At 41.9% G+C, this 14,650-nt stretch overlaps 1 long non-coding RNA gene across 5 annotated transcripts; it reads right to left on the reverse strand.

Annotated features, from left to right (window-relative positions):
• Nucleotides 1–6,042: 6,042 nt before the first annotated feature.
• On the reverse strand, nt 6,043–13,044 carry LOC125551922 (uncharacterized). 5 transcript variants are annotated; one of them, XR_007303315.2, is made up of 12 exons: nt 10,174–13,036; nt 9,899–10,002; nt 9,758–9,816; nt 9,596–9,688; nt 9,411–9,511; nt 8,317–8,402; nt 8,106–8,174; nt 7,830–7,947; nt 7,600–7,732; nt 7,275–7,461; nt 7,120–7,186; nt 6,043–6,935 (listed from the first exon to the last, which is right to left on the reverse strand). It is a non-coding gene; the product is annotated as an uncharacterized LOC125551922 (long non-coding RNA). The 5 variants fall into 5 exon arrangements; XR_015599313.1 differs by having other exon boundaries at nt 7,275–7,520; nt 8,317–9,511; nt 10,174–13,044; XR_007303317.2 differs by having other exon boundaries at nt 7,280–7,461; nt 8,317–9,511; nt 10,174–13,043.
• Between the last annotated feature and the right edge of the window lie 1,606 nt (nt 13,045–14,650).

The raw sequence follows: 14,650 nt of genomic DNA on the forward strand, positions 1-14,650 counted from the left end.
GGTATATTTGATATACATGTTATTGATGTGTACCTTACTAATGCTCGTAGTAGCGCATGGGTATTTGATACTGGTTTTGTTGCTCATATTTGCAACTCGAAATAGGGGCTACGGATTAAATGCAGATTGGCTAAGGACGAGGTGACGATGCGTGTGGAAAATGGTTCCAAAGTCGATGTGATCACCGTCGGCACACTACCTCTACATCTACCTTCGGGATTAGTTTTAGACCTGAATAATTCTTATTTGTGCTAGCTTTAAGCATGAACATTATATCTGGATCTTGTTTGATGCGAGACGGTTATTCATTGAAATCAAAGAATAATGGTTGTTCTATTTATATGAGTAATATCTTTTATGGTCATGCACCCTTGATGAGTGGTCGGTTTTTGTTGAATCTCGATTCTAGTGATACACATATTCATAATATTGAAGCCAAAAGATGCAAGGTTAATAATGATAGTGCAACTTATTTGTGGCACTGTCGTTAGGTCATTGATACGTCTCCGTCGTATCTACTTTTCCAAACACTATTGCCCTTGTTTTGGACTCTAACTTGCATGATTTGAATGGAACTAACCCGGACTGACGTTGTTTTCAGCAGAATTGCCATGGTGTTATTTTTGTGCAGAAATAAAAGTTCTCGGAATGAACTGAAAATCAACGGAGATTATTTTTGGAATATATAAAAAATACTGTCGAAAGAATCAAGGCCAGGGGGCCCACACCCTGTCCACGAGGGTGGCGGGCGTGCCTACCCCCCTAGGCACGCCCCCTGCCTCGTGGGCCCCCTGAAGCTCCACCAACCTCAACTCGAACTCCATATATTCGTGTTCGAGGAGAAAAAAATTAGAGAGAAGGATTCATCGCGTTTTACGATACAGAGCCGCCGCCAAGCCCTAAACTCTCTTGGGAGGGCTGATCTGGAGTCCGTTCCGGGCTCCGGAGAGGGGAATCCGTCGCCATCGTCATCATCAACCTTCCTCCATCACCAATTTCATGATGCTCACCGCCGTGCATGAGTAATTCCATCGTAGGCTTGCTGGACGGTGATGGGTTGGATGAGATTTATCATGTAATCAAGTTAGTTTTGTTAGGGTTTGATCCCTAGTATCCACTATGTTCTGAGATTGATGTTGCTATGACTTTGTTATGCTTAATGCTTGTCAGAAAGGCCCGAGTGCCATGATTTCAGATTTGAACCTATTATGTTTTCATGAATATATGCGAGTTCTTGATCCTATCTTGCAAGTCTATAATCACCTATTATGTGTTATGATCCGTTAACCCCGAAGTGACAATAATCGGGATACTTACCGGTGATGACCATAGTTTGAGGAGTTCATGTATTCACTATGTGTTAATGCTTTGGTCCGGTACTCTATTAAAAGAAGGCCTTAATATCCCTTAGTTTCCAATAGGACCCCGCTGCCATGGGAGGGTAGGACAAAAGATGTCATGCAAGTTCTTTTTCATAAGCACGTATGACTATATTCGGAATACATGCCTACATTACATTGATGAACTGGAGCTAGTTTTGTGTCACCCTATGTTATAATTCTTGCATGATTGATCGCATCCGACATAATTATCCATCACTGATCCATTGCCTACAAGCTTTTCATATATTGTTCTTCGCTTATTTAGTTTTCCGTTGCTACTGTTACAATCACTATAAAACCAAAACTGCTACCGTTACTTTTGCCACCGTTACCACTACTATCATATTACTTTGCTACTAAATACCTTGCTGCAGATATTAAGTTATCCAGGTGTGGTTGAATTGACAACTCAGCTGCTAATACTTGAGAATATTCTTTGGCTTCCCTTGTGTCGAATCAATAAATTTGGGTTGAATACTCTACCCTCGAAAATGGTTGCGATCCCCTATACTTGAGGGTTATCAAGACTATTTTCTGGCGTCGTTGCCGGGGAGTATAGCTCTATTCTTTGAGTCACTTGGGATTTATATCTGCTAATCACTATGAAGAACTTGAAAGATCAAAGAACCAAGATTTTTTCCTCAGCTACGAGGGGAGGTAAGGAACTGCCATCTAGCTCTGCACTTGATTCACCTTCTGTTTTGAGTAAACTTGCGACACCTGCACATGTTATTGATTCTGATAGGTCGCATGTTATTGGTAATGCCACTTCTGCTTTGCATCATACTTATGATGAAACTACTTATATGCTTGATAATACTGTGCCACTAGGTGAATTTCTTGACGAACAACTTGCTAGGGTTAGAGAGAATGAAATTATTGAAACTGATAATATTGATGAAAGTGATGATGAAGATTCTCCCCTAGATATGAATTGCCTGTTGTGCCTGAGGGTTATGTTATGGATGAAGAAACTACTAGAGACTTCTTAGCTTGTAATGATAGATCTGATCTTAAGAAATTATTAGCCAAGCTTAAAGAAAAGTCTTTGAATGCTAGAATGAAATATGACTCTGCTTTTGCTACTTCACCTATCTTTATTACTGATAATCTGAATTGGACAAGTGGTGGGGGCGGCGCCCCCCTTTCCCTCTCCCACTCCTCCTCTCTTTCCTCCTTTGCTACTCCGAAAAAGGAAAAAGAAGAGGGGAATCCTACACCACACTTGGCGCGCCCCAAGGGGGCCGGCCTCCTCTCCCGCCCCCTTTGTATACGGAGGCGGGGGTACCCCAAAGGCACACCAAGTATTCTTTTAGCCGTGTGTGATGCCCCCTCCACAGTTACACACCTCGGTCATATTGTCGTAGTGCTTAGACGAAGCCCTGCACCGGTAACTTCATTATCACCGTCGCCACGCCGTCGTGTTGACGGAACTCTCCCTCATCCTCAACTGGATCAAGAGTTCGAGGGACGTCATCGAGTTGAACATGTGCTGAACACGGAGGTGCCGTACGTTCGGTGCTAGGATCGGTTGAATCGCGAAGACGTTCAACTACATCAACCGCGTTACTAAACGCTCCCGCTTTCGGTCTACGAGGATATGTGGACACACTCTCCCCTCTCGTTTTTATGCATCTCCTAGATAGATTTTGCGTGATCGCAGGAAAATCTTTGAAATACTGCGTTCCCCAACAGCTCTGTCGCAGGGGAGGGGGGGGCGCAAAAATGCCATTAAGGCATGATTTTTTAGACTAGGAGAGTATAATTTTATCCATTTTATCTAATACTCTAACAACATTTTATCCATTGGTACTTGATTTAGTTCATGTCTACTTTAGATGGCTTGGCTGCTTCTTAATATAGTTTCTTGACATTTATATTCTTGTCGACTATTGAAGATTGTTCATTCTCAGCCGCTACAGCTGCGTTTGCACATGTTCTTGGTTGGACACACCAAGCTCACACTGAATCTATTGGAAACACATATGGGTAAGAATGTCATTTCTTTTCTAAATTTGACCTAATGCGGTTCAAAATGTACACTAGGTGCTTATGCTTTACGAACAAGTTAACAAGTCCTGGTGGCATCAGTGACCAAATACAAAGAACAATTTTTTCTCCTTGTACGAGAATCACAACACCGCAAGAACATCTTGCTAGTATGAGTTATTTCTAACAATTGTAAGGATGTGTTTGACTGCTCCTCCTCTTGCATCTCTACTTGTCTAAATATCAACACTCCTCTGCTCTTCTAGCAGGGTAGGCGCAACCAACATCATTACAACGGGCTCCTGCCCATAAACAGCTAACTCACTGGCACTGTGTGTATGTCCACAAATTCTTCCTTCAGATTACAACAAGCAACTGAAACAATAATATAAACTATAAATACTAGTCTTAGTCTTCCATGCAGCTACATTACCTGCTTGTTGCCAACACTTGTCTTTTTGCCAGATAAATGGCAACTTACTACGCCTGCACTGCATTCACAAATGCAGTTCAATGCCACCAGGTTGAGACGACTGAACTAACTGAATGAGGCTTTGAATTTGACTAAAGACGACTGATGAATAATACAGTGACTTAAAAGAACAATGACAAAATGGAAGATTGCAATGAACTGTCGGATCACTAAACCAATGCCAAAGTTGCAAAATATTACCCACCAATGCCACCTACAAGTGATAAAAATGTTTTAAACAAGGGAATGCCCGTCTAGGCTGGCAGATGCAGTAGGGACCTCCTATATTGTGCTTTGCGCACTGGGAGAAGACGCGGCGCGCCCGTTTAGGCCGCCCATGTCCCGGCGGTCTTTAAAAGAAAAATCAGTTTCCCTGTTTTTGTTTGTTTCTACTCCAAATAATTTGGGACTTTTATTTTTTTAATCTTTTTAATAAATCACAAAATGCTTGTGGATTCAAAAAATGTTCGTGATTTTGTAAAAACATGTTTGCTCATTCAAAAAATGTTCCAATTTTTTAAGATATATGCCTGGGAAATAAAAAAATCACGATTTTCAAAAAGTTAGTGTATTAAAAATGTTAACAAAATTGAACAAAATTTCACCAATTCAAAAAATGTTCACGAATGAAAAATATCCTAAAAATTCAAAAACTGTTCGTGACTTACATAATAGTCTATTCATTCATAAAATCTTGGATGACTAAAAAAATTTAAGTTAAATCAAAAAATGTTCATGAATTTCAAAAATTGTTCCACCAATTTCCAAAAAAATGTTCATCAATTCTAGAAATGTTCGCCGATTCAAGATAATTGTTTAAAAAATGTTGACAATTTTATAAAAATATTTGCAAATAGAATAAATGTTCATGAATTCAAAAAATGTTCTTGATTTGAGAACATGTTCTAAAATTTGTAAAATGTTCACAATTTGAAATATGTTCAAGAGTTTAAAAAATGTTCATGATTTCGTGAAATTGAGAGTGACAGTGTATCTCAGTGATGCAGCAAAATGTGGTCATGGCCATTGGAGATTTTTCTTTTCCGATTGTAACGCATGGACCCTTTTGCTAGTATATTCAACGAACCGAGTCCCAAAAATCTACATACATGGTCCATTATCCCTCAGGCTAATGAGGAGCATGTACACGGCACAAAAATGACACTAAACTAACAGAAATGCCAGAAAAAACACCGCACTTTTGACCCAATAAAAACACATGCCGGCACGGCCCCCCTCAGCTGAACAGGGTGAGCAATAACTCATTTTTACATCATTAACCAAAGTTATCTCATGTGAAATTCAAAATAAATAATTCATATGTTATTCTATAGTGGGGGGTGTGAACAAATAACTGCCAAAAAAAGCAAACACACAAAGACAAACGGATTATATTCACCCCCCTCGCCATGGTCACTAGGTTGGGATGGATGGCTACCAATTTCTCCCCCATTACCCCACACAACTGCACTCGAACACTGAGGAGAATCGGTTTTTGGACGGGAATGAGGTGCCTGCTCTTCCTCGAAAATGTGCCTTATTGGCCGTGCGTTGAAGTCAGCTCCCCCCCTCTCACACACACACACACTCAACAACTCATCCCCTCTAGAAATGACATACAACTGAAAAGGACACCCCCACATGGGTCGGAGTCCAAACAAGGAGTGGGCGGCCCACAACCTGAATAAAAAGTCCAACGACAAATAAACACGACACGCACTCACGAGTGACAGACAAATAAGGGACATCTGCGACACTGAGATTCGTGCATGATCAGACTGACACAAAATTTAAGAAACCATCAAGATTAATTCAGGAGATGGGACGAATTCTAACTACAATTACACTTGCCAGATTTTTCATAGCAAGGAAGGATGCATTTCAGATGTTAAATCACATGTACGACATTATGTGAAGATTTAATATTCAATTAGGACAGAGTAATTTCTATCCAGACTTCTAAGGCAAACAATACAAGGCACACCACATTTTCGCATCCGGGCTTGGGACCGGCAAAGGCGGTACTAGGTCACACCAACCAATCATTCAGCAAAGCATACAAGGCACACACACTCAAAAAGTCAGGTCACACACAATCACACACACAGTCATTGTCAAAATGCAATATTCACACTTCTAAGGCAAACCATACAAAGGAACTGCAGCTCCCTCCACATTTTCGCATCCGGGCTTGGGACCGGCAAAGGCAGTGTTAGGCCACACCAACCAATCATTCAACAAAGCATACAAGCCACACATACACACACACACATAGAGTCAAGCCACACACAATCACACACACAGTCATTGCCAAAATGCATTATTCATAGTCACACACATCACAGTCATATTCAACACAATCACACACACAGTCATTGTGAAAATGTAATATTCACACTTCTAAGGCAAACAATACAAAGGAGGTAACTGCAGCTCCCTCCACATTTTCGCATCCGGGCTTGGGACCAGCAAAGGCAGTGTTAGGCCACACCAACCAATCATTCAACAAAGCATACAAGCCACACACACACACACAGAGTCAAGCCACACACAATCACACACACAGTCATTGCCAAACAGGATTATTCACAGTCACACACATCACAGTCAAATGCACAATATTCAGTCACACACAGAGTCAAACACAGAGTCACACACATAGTCACACATCACAGTCAAATGCAATATTCACACACAGTCAAACACACAGTCCCACACACACATTCATTGCCAAAATGCATTATTCACAGTCAAATGCACAATATTCAGTCACACACACAGTCAAACACAGAGTCACACACATAGTCACACATCACAGTCAAATGCAATATTCACACATAGTCAAACACACAGTCCCACACACAGACAGTCAAGCCACACACACAAGAGAGTCAAGCCACAAACAGTCAGACAGACACAGAATGGAGCACTTGCACACAATAAACAATAAGAAACATACATAGATAGGGGCACAAACAGAAAGCAAATAGATGCAAGACCGAAGTAAACTCAGAAAGCTATAAAGAAATTCCAGAACCTGAATGACTAAACGATTTCTCTTGAGGGGTGAGGTGTGATTCAGATCTTCGTTCCTAAAAACAGGAAGCTAGTTAGAGGTTGATTAAGTGATTATCTTCATTACTACCCACAAGTTTGTAGGCCTATGGACAGAAAAGAAATGTTAAATGTGTTCTTATTCTACTTACTAGAGAAAGCAAGGCATGTAACATGACCAACATTCTTATAGAAATTTTGGCTAAGGTAAGCCATTCATACCTAAAAGATATATGTTTCAAGTTCGCAACTGTGGTTGCCTCTCATGAGCTACAAGCCGATGGATAGCCTGAAAAATGACATGAGCAACTTAAACTGTGAGTTTCCACAATGTAAATGATGTTTCTATTATTCTTGAAGCAAGAAAAGTAGCTTACGTTACCAGCAGCACCAGCAGTCATATTTACAAAACAAGATTAAGATGACCTGTGATGTACTCCCTCCGTTCCTAAATACTTGTCTTTCTAGACATTTCAAATGACTACTACATACGGATGTATGTAGACATATTTTAGAGTGTAGATTCACTCATTTTGCTCCGTATGTAGTCACTTGTTGAAATGCCTAGAAAGACAAGTATTTAGGAACGGAGGGAGTAATATGCATCATATGAGTCAAAAATACTTGGAATCAGTTTATGATCATAACATCATAGGTAACTATTCCTGTGTGTATATCGAAGTTATCAAGATAGGAACTTACTGATTCTGTGTATCTTGCAACTCCAATAATTCACCTGGTTTGTCGTCTTTGACTTTAGCTATAGGTGAGAAGAACTGATAACAAATAGAAGTTACACAAATGGAAGTACCCCATTCCTGCAATGTTCAGATGTCTGATGCACGGTATGATGTTCAGGAAAGAGTGAGGAAGTGGCATGGGATACATCATTCATGTTAGGAATCTGGTAACAAAGAGGACCAAGGTAGTACCTTCTAGGAAGAAATTTTGCTATTTCTGCCCATTTATTCCCTGGGCATTATACAGTGCATGTTCCTCCTCATAGTCCAAGCATCTCTCTGTATGTCTGGATTCAGATGATTATGCCACCTAAGATGTTATGTATGAATTCGAAATCAGCTTCATAACCAATCAGCTCTTTATGTAACCAGTGTGTTTCTGAATTAGCAAACATTCCCCTTTTTGTCTTGCATAAAGGGGAAAATGCATTTAAGCAAATCATGAAAATGAAACAATCAAAAGAATACCTCTCTTGACATTGCTTGCCTATACGTCCAGGTAGTGACCTTGCAATGAGACCAATTTGTTGCTCCATACTGCATTTTGAGCACAAATATCAGGTGCCAATAGGTACTTACGGATACAACACATCTAAAAACAGAAGTACCCAGAAATAGCACAATTTGGCTAAATAAACATTTTGACATCAGCATCGCAAAATATAAAGAATGTAAATACCTGCATTTTATGCAAACTCAACCCATCAGTGTCCTTAGCAACACAATAAAGAGCCAATGTGAAATGTCCAGATCCAATGTCTGTACCTTAAATACTTAGAAAAGCATTATTCCACTGACTGGACAACAGTAATACATAAAAAAGAATATGATATCCACATAAGACATAATCACAAAAAAGTTCAGAAAAAAAGAATAGTGCTAGGTCTGTTCACATTCAACAAACAACAAAGCAATCAATCATGAAATATAAAACACAAGTTATACAACCAAACATTCAGCAAAGCATACAAGCCACACCATCAAACAAATGCAATTTTCACACACAGTCACACACACACACAGAGAATCAAGCCAGACACATATTCACCATCAAGCCACACACACTCACACACAGAGTCAAGCCACACACATATTCACAATCAAACCACACACAGTCAAGCCACACACAGAGAGAGCCAAGCCACACACACAGTCAAGCCACACACAGAGAGAGTCAAGCCACACACAGAGAGAGTCAAGCCACACACACAATCAAACCACACACAGAGAGAGTCAAGCCACACACACCATCAAGCCACACACATATTCACCAACAAGTCACACACACATAATGAAGCACTTGCACACAAGAAACTGACATAGATAGGGGCACAAAGAGAAACCTAATACATGCAAGATCGAAGTAAACCCAGAAAGCTATAAAGAAATTCCAGAACTTGAATGAGTAAACTGATTTCAAGTTGGCAACGGTGGTTGCCTCTCATCAGTTACAATATTGTGCATGTTACAGCAGCACTAAGAGCTTGCTAAAGATCATTTTCGTCAATCTATCTGAGAAAATACAGAAACTATGTTCCATCAAGATCTTTGAGAATAAAATATGGAGGCCATATCAGTTCCAAACATGACTTGCTAATAACCACTGCAGTACTTAAACATGAGTATCAACTAGGGTAATTTGAAGGGTGTAAAATAGAAATTAGGCACCACTAGACCGGCAAGGCAACAAAGAACCATACAAGACAGAACATTAAAAATGAGTAAATTGCAGAAGAGAGAAACAAATCTACAACTGAATGGAGTAAGCCTTACTCATCCCCAATTTGGTGTTGCTCAATTTGAGAGATACCATAGTATAGAAGTGCAGCTTCCAAGAATTTACGCTTTAGATCTAAAATTCTCGCATAGCATACCTACAAGAGATATAAGAAGGGAACTAAATTTTTGTCCTTAGTTGTAGACAGATAGATTATTAAACTGTTTCTGAACCAACAAACCTTGTATTAAAAGTTCAGAACTTCCTGGTTGCTGTTTGTGACAAAAAATGAGGCTTTGTTGATAAAAGCTTCAACATTCACTGCATCATCATCCTACAAAATGAAGAACTACGTTAGTCCAGCTGAAAATGCAATGACAACAGAGGCTAAAATGGGACTAACCTCCAAATAGAGTCGTGCAATCTGGACGCACTTGGATAATTTGTTTGTCATCAAGCATTCTGGTTTTTAAGAAGATGGTCAAATTTCCCAGACTTAGAATATCCAATGACATGTAAAGAGAGACAAAAGCTTTGCTTCTACCTTATTCCTGAGTCCAAGTCAAAGCCACTAAGCATTTTCCATGCTCTTGACCATTGTTGTTCAAATTCATACAGTTCTGCAAGCTTCTCCCTAATCACTACAACCTGCAGATAGCCAGCAAGGTAAATACACCATTTTAAAATAACAGGACGCATGTTTTTCTTCTTCAATTTGTTCATTTATTACGAATAATTTGTTCCAGGAGATCCATTTGGCAAACACAAGTTAAGCATGATGTGGCAGAGAACATCAACTACACATAAAATCAAGTGTACCTGATTAGCCAGGCTGTGCGGTGGCCCAGACAAACCGTTCAGTGTCCTTAGCAACACAATAAAGAGCAGATGTGAAATGTCCAGATCCACAAGTCTGTACCTTAAATACTTAGAAAAGCATTAGAATATGATATTCACATAACAGACATATGACAAGAAGTTCAGAAAAAAGAATAGTCAGTTGTCTGCACTAAACAAGTACTGGTCTGTTACCTATGTGAAGTATTGGTCTACTACCTATGATCAAGTACTGGTCTGTTACCTATGATCAAGTACTGGTCTGTTAGCATAAATGATTATTCGTCAAGACAATCACTCCTGCCATATAAACATGTATCTCAAGGAAAATTTGTAAGAGATGTGGTTAATTACTTGAATAAAACACACCATATCAAGTATACTAACAGAGAAGTGATATCAATATTTCCACCTTCAACATCAGATAGTATAAAACACACCATAACTAGTAAAAACACACCATGGCCTACACGGTTTGCACCCTAACGCATCCCCATATATGGAAAGACAGACATTGGGAACATAAGCAAAGCATGGCAAGAAGAACCCAATTGGAAAGAACACTAAATAAGCAACCATCAGAACAACCATAATGTATCACCCCATCTCTGCTTATAAGATGGGTGATTCAAGAACATAAGAACAACCGTAACGAACAACCATGACGACCAGCGAGCCAAACCAGAGTATCACAAGGGTGCATGCGTTTCAGGTCTGGAAATCGCCGACGAACAATGCAACGACGGAACCGAGGAACCGATCTGAGCGAACACGATAAACTGACCTTGCTTTGGCCTCTCCCTGTCTCCGTAATCCAAATCCAAAACCAGACCGGCGAACACGAAACACAGGGACACGGAACATAATCGTTCATCATTCCGCCACGAATATGAAACAAAGGATAGTGAGTGTCTCTTAGATAACCAAAGCACACACAGAAGTTAATGATCCAACAAACTCAGAATCAATATTAACTACTCAATGATCCAGCAAACATTACAACAGAATTTTATGGAATAGGGTGTCAGAAGCTCAATGATCAATGATCGCACTATAAGTTCATTGTCACAAAGTCTAGGCAAAGCAAGAAAAGCATTTTCCATTGACTGGACATTAGTAATACAAAGAAAGAACATGATATCCCCATAAGACATAACAAAACACGCATATCACTAAAAGCTTAAGAAAAAAGAAGTCAACTGTCTACACTAAACAAATACTGAGTCATTAATCACAATTCCGAATTGATGCCATAAAATTTAACATGACAAACAATAATTTTTCATGCACACTAAGTGGGGATTAACAAATGTCAGAGCATAAGAGTTGGGGTACTCAATTGGATAACCACCATCACAAGAAAACAAGCAGCACATGTCCACGTTATAGGTTCGTTGAAATTCTTGTCCAAAGGAAAGGGACATGACAGAAGTTAGCAGCATGGTAAAAAACATGTGATGAACGTGCTTTCACGGATGAATGAATTCAGGAGTTATGCTCACAACAGAATTATATGCCCAGGTGTGCAATGACAAAATTCTGGAATTATGCTATGCAATCTAGAATGTAGTCTAAGGGGAACTAACTAGCAGCAGCTCATCTAGAACTCCTATGAGTAGTTCAATGGAAATAGCAACATCAGGAAGAAAAGAAGGAACCATGTCCAACAGTAACAGCAGCAGGTGTTCAATTAGTCAAGCAGCAGGCCACATGGCTTGCACTCTTGTAAAACTTTTTTGCTCGGAACACACAAGCAAGGCATGATAAAAAGAAACAAATTGGAAAGAACATAAACAGTAAGGAAACACCATGAGATCAAGCGTAAGGAATCACCCTATCTCTGAATCTAGGATGAGAGCACACACGCCTAGCTGGTACAACAAGAAGTAAAGAATTAACAGACCCTGGAACTCAAGAATTGACAGAGGGCCAACAAGAACTGACAGAGGGCCAAGAATTGACAGAGTATCACAGGAGAACATACGTTTGAGTTCTGAAAATCACCAAGAGCAACATAGGTGACGGAACGGAGGAACCGGTCTGAACTAGCACAATAAACGAACACTGCTCCCCGTCTCCGGCCGTAATCCAATTTCGAAACCAGACGCGAGCGCGAAACCCAGGACTGCTAGTTCGGATAACAGAAGCGCGCGCGGACAGAATTGCTAGTACGCAAACGAGACGGAGGAGACCCCGACGAGGTGAGACGGACCAAGAACATGCGAGCGCACCGGGACAATGGCGAGGACGAGCGAAATCGAGCTAGGCGCGACCCTACACGGACGACGACAAGGACGAGCGAAATCAAACTGGAAGCGACCCTACACGGACGACGGCGGCGAGGACAAGCGAAATCGAACCAGGCGCGACCCTACACGGACGACGGTGGCGAGGACGAGCAAAATCGAACCAGACGCGACCCCAAACAGACGACTGCGAGGACGAGCAAGATCAAACCAGGCGCAATTCCAAACGGGCGAATCGAGCAGGAGCGAAAACCAAATCAGGCGCGGTTCTAAACCTGAACGGGCGACGAATCGAGGAGGAGCGAATCCAAACCGGACGCGAGGAGGCGAGGCGAGAGACGGCCATGACCCGGGGCCCCGGACGAAGAGAGGAGGAGCAGACCGGCCACGGCCAGAGCGCGGGGAGGGAGGAAAGGGCGCGCCTGGCCGCGGGTGGGCCGCCGGGAAGAGGCCGTGTCGCCGGCCGGGTCCTTGCCGGAGACGGCTTCGGCGGGCGGCGGAAATCGAAGGAAAGTGGAGCGTGTTGGGGCTGGATCCGGCCGGACCGGGTGGGCAGGGCAGGAGGGGTCAGTGTCGGTCGGTCGGCAACGCGGCGCGGCGCGGAGATATTACCGTTGGGTGCTCGAGGCAGACCGGGAATTTCTAGCTAGGGCGCTCGGGGCAGAGGCGGTTCCGGGCACACGGGTTATCCGGCCGGCGCACATGAGAAGACCGGCCCATTCGGTCATGTTGGGTTTTTTTTTGCGGGATTCGGTCATGTTAGGTTGAGTGTCGTGTCTATCTTAGAAAAAAAATATGTCCCCTAAAAAAATATGTTGATGCAAAGGGACATCCGCAATGTTATCATTTCGTTGGCATCAACTTAAGGTTGAGCTTGTTTCAAATAAAAAAAACTTAAGGTCCAACTAATTACATGGTTAGAATAGCGAGGATACATGTCCAAATTGACTGTGTTCGAGGCGACTTCCGGCGAAAGTCCGACGACCGACGGCATGGTGCCGGCTCTTCCCTCCCCATTGATCCCCTCCCTCTTGCAATTTGATCCTTTGTCTGTCTCTCAGCTCCAACACTACTCTCCCTCCTCTGTTTCGATCCCTCCTCTCATAGTTGGCTTCTCTTCCTCTACTATTGTTTTCGCTGGCTGAGGCGGGATTTCTCAAGTCCTAGTATTGAGGGGGGGCATCGTAGGAAAAAACTGCTAGTACTTTTGTGTATATACAAGCAAACTCATCATGTTGGGAGGCTCCTGCCCCATGCTAGCCACCTCATACCTCTGTCACTGGTTTTTTCGCACTATCAATCTTCTTCTCTCTTGATTGTTCTCTCGATCCCTGGCCTCGCTCTATATCCCAAGAAGAACCACATTTGGCGCATGCGTGTTGACTACCTAGTGGTTGGGGTGCACCCCTGGTGCGCCTCTTGAAGGTGTTCTTGTGCGGTGCCAAGTAGGGGTCGCCCTTTTCATTTGATTTTTTGCATAATAGGCAGTATATATACATGCCAACTAGTGCTAAAAACAAACTGAACTATGAATTATGATCACAGGGAAAGCAGAGCAATCCAATAGTAGTGACTCGAATCATTAAAACTGCGCGCCTACTCCACATCCGCTGCCATGTACTCCCCCGTCCCATAATATAAGAACGTTTTTGTCACTAGTGTAGTGGCAAAAACGTTCTTACATTATGAGACGGAGGGAGTAGCTCGTAGGGTCCTCCACTTCACATGACGTCTTGCTCGCACGCCTCTGTGTGTGTGCGCACCTCGGCCACCTTGTTGAGCTAAACACATGTCTTGGCGAGGAGGAACAACAGGCTTAGCCTTGTGCCGACCGCCTCCATGGACAATGCGTGGCTGCTCACTGCTTTCCATCTTGCTACACGTATTCAGACAATGCAATGGTGTTGGCGCGACCTCACTGTTCTTGGTGGCGACCCTCCTTCCATCCGCCACTTCTTGCTGAGCCAATCATAGAATGAGGTGTAGTTGTGTAGTTGTGTTAGCATGTTGATATCAATGTGAGAAAATCCATGTCCGTAGCTCACAATATCATACACCTGAAAGTGAATAAATAGGGCCTTGAACATAGAATGTTGTCTATGTTTCATTATGAAAAAATAATACGGGTACATATTGATTTCCATTCATCTGTCATTTACTTTGTAAGTATAGCACATACAAAATATGATGCTTTGCAAAACACCAATCATTGG

This window comes from Triticum urartu, chromosome 1A, assembly GCF_056163025.1.
Source record: "Triticum urartu cultivar PI428250 chromosome 1A, HENAU_Tu73, whole genome shotgun sequence".
Classification (NCBI taxonomy): Eukaryota; Viridiplantae; Streptophyta; class Magnoliopsida; order Poales; family Poaceae; genus Triticum; species Triticum urartu.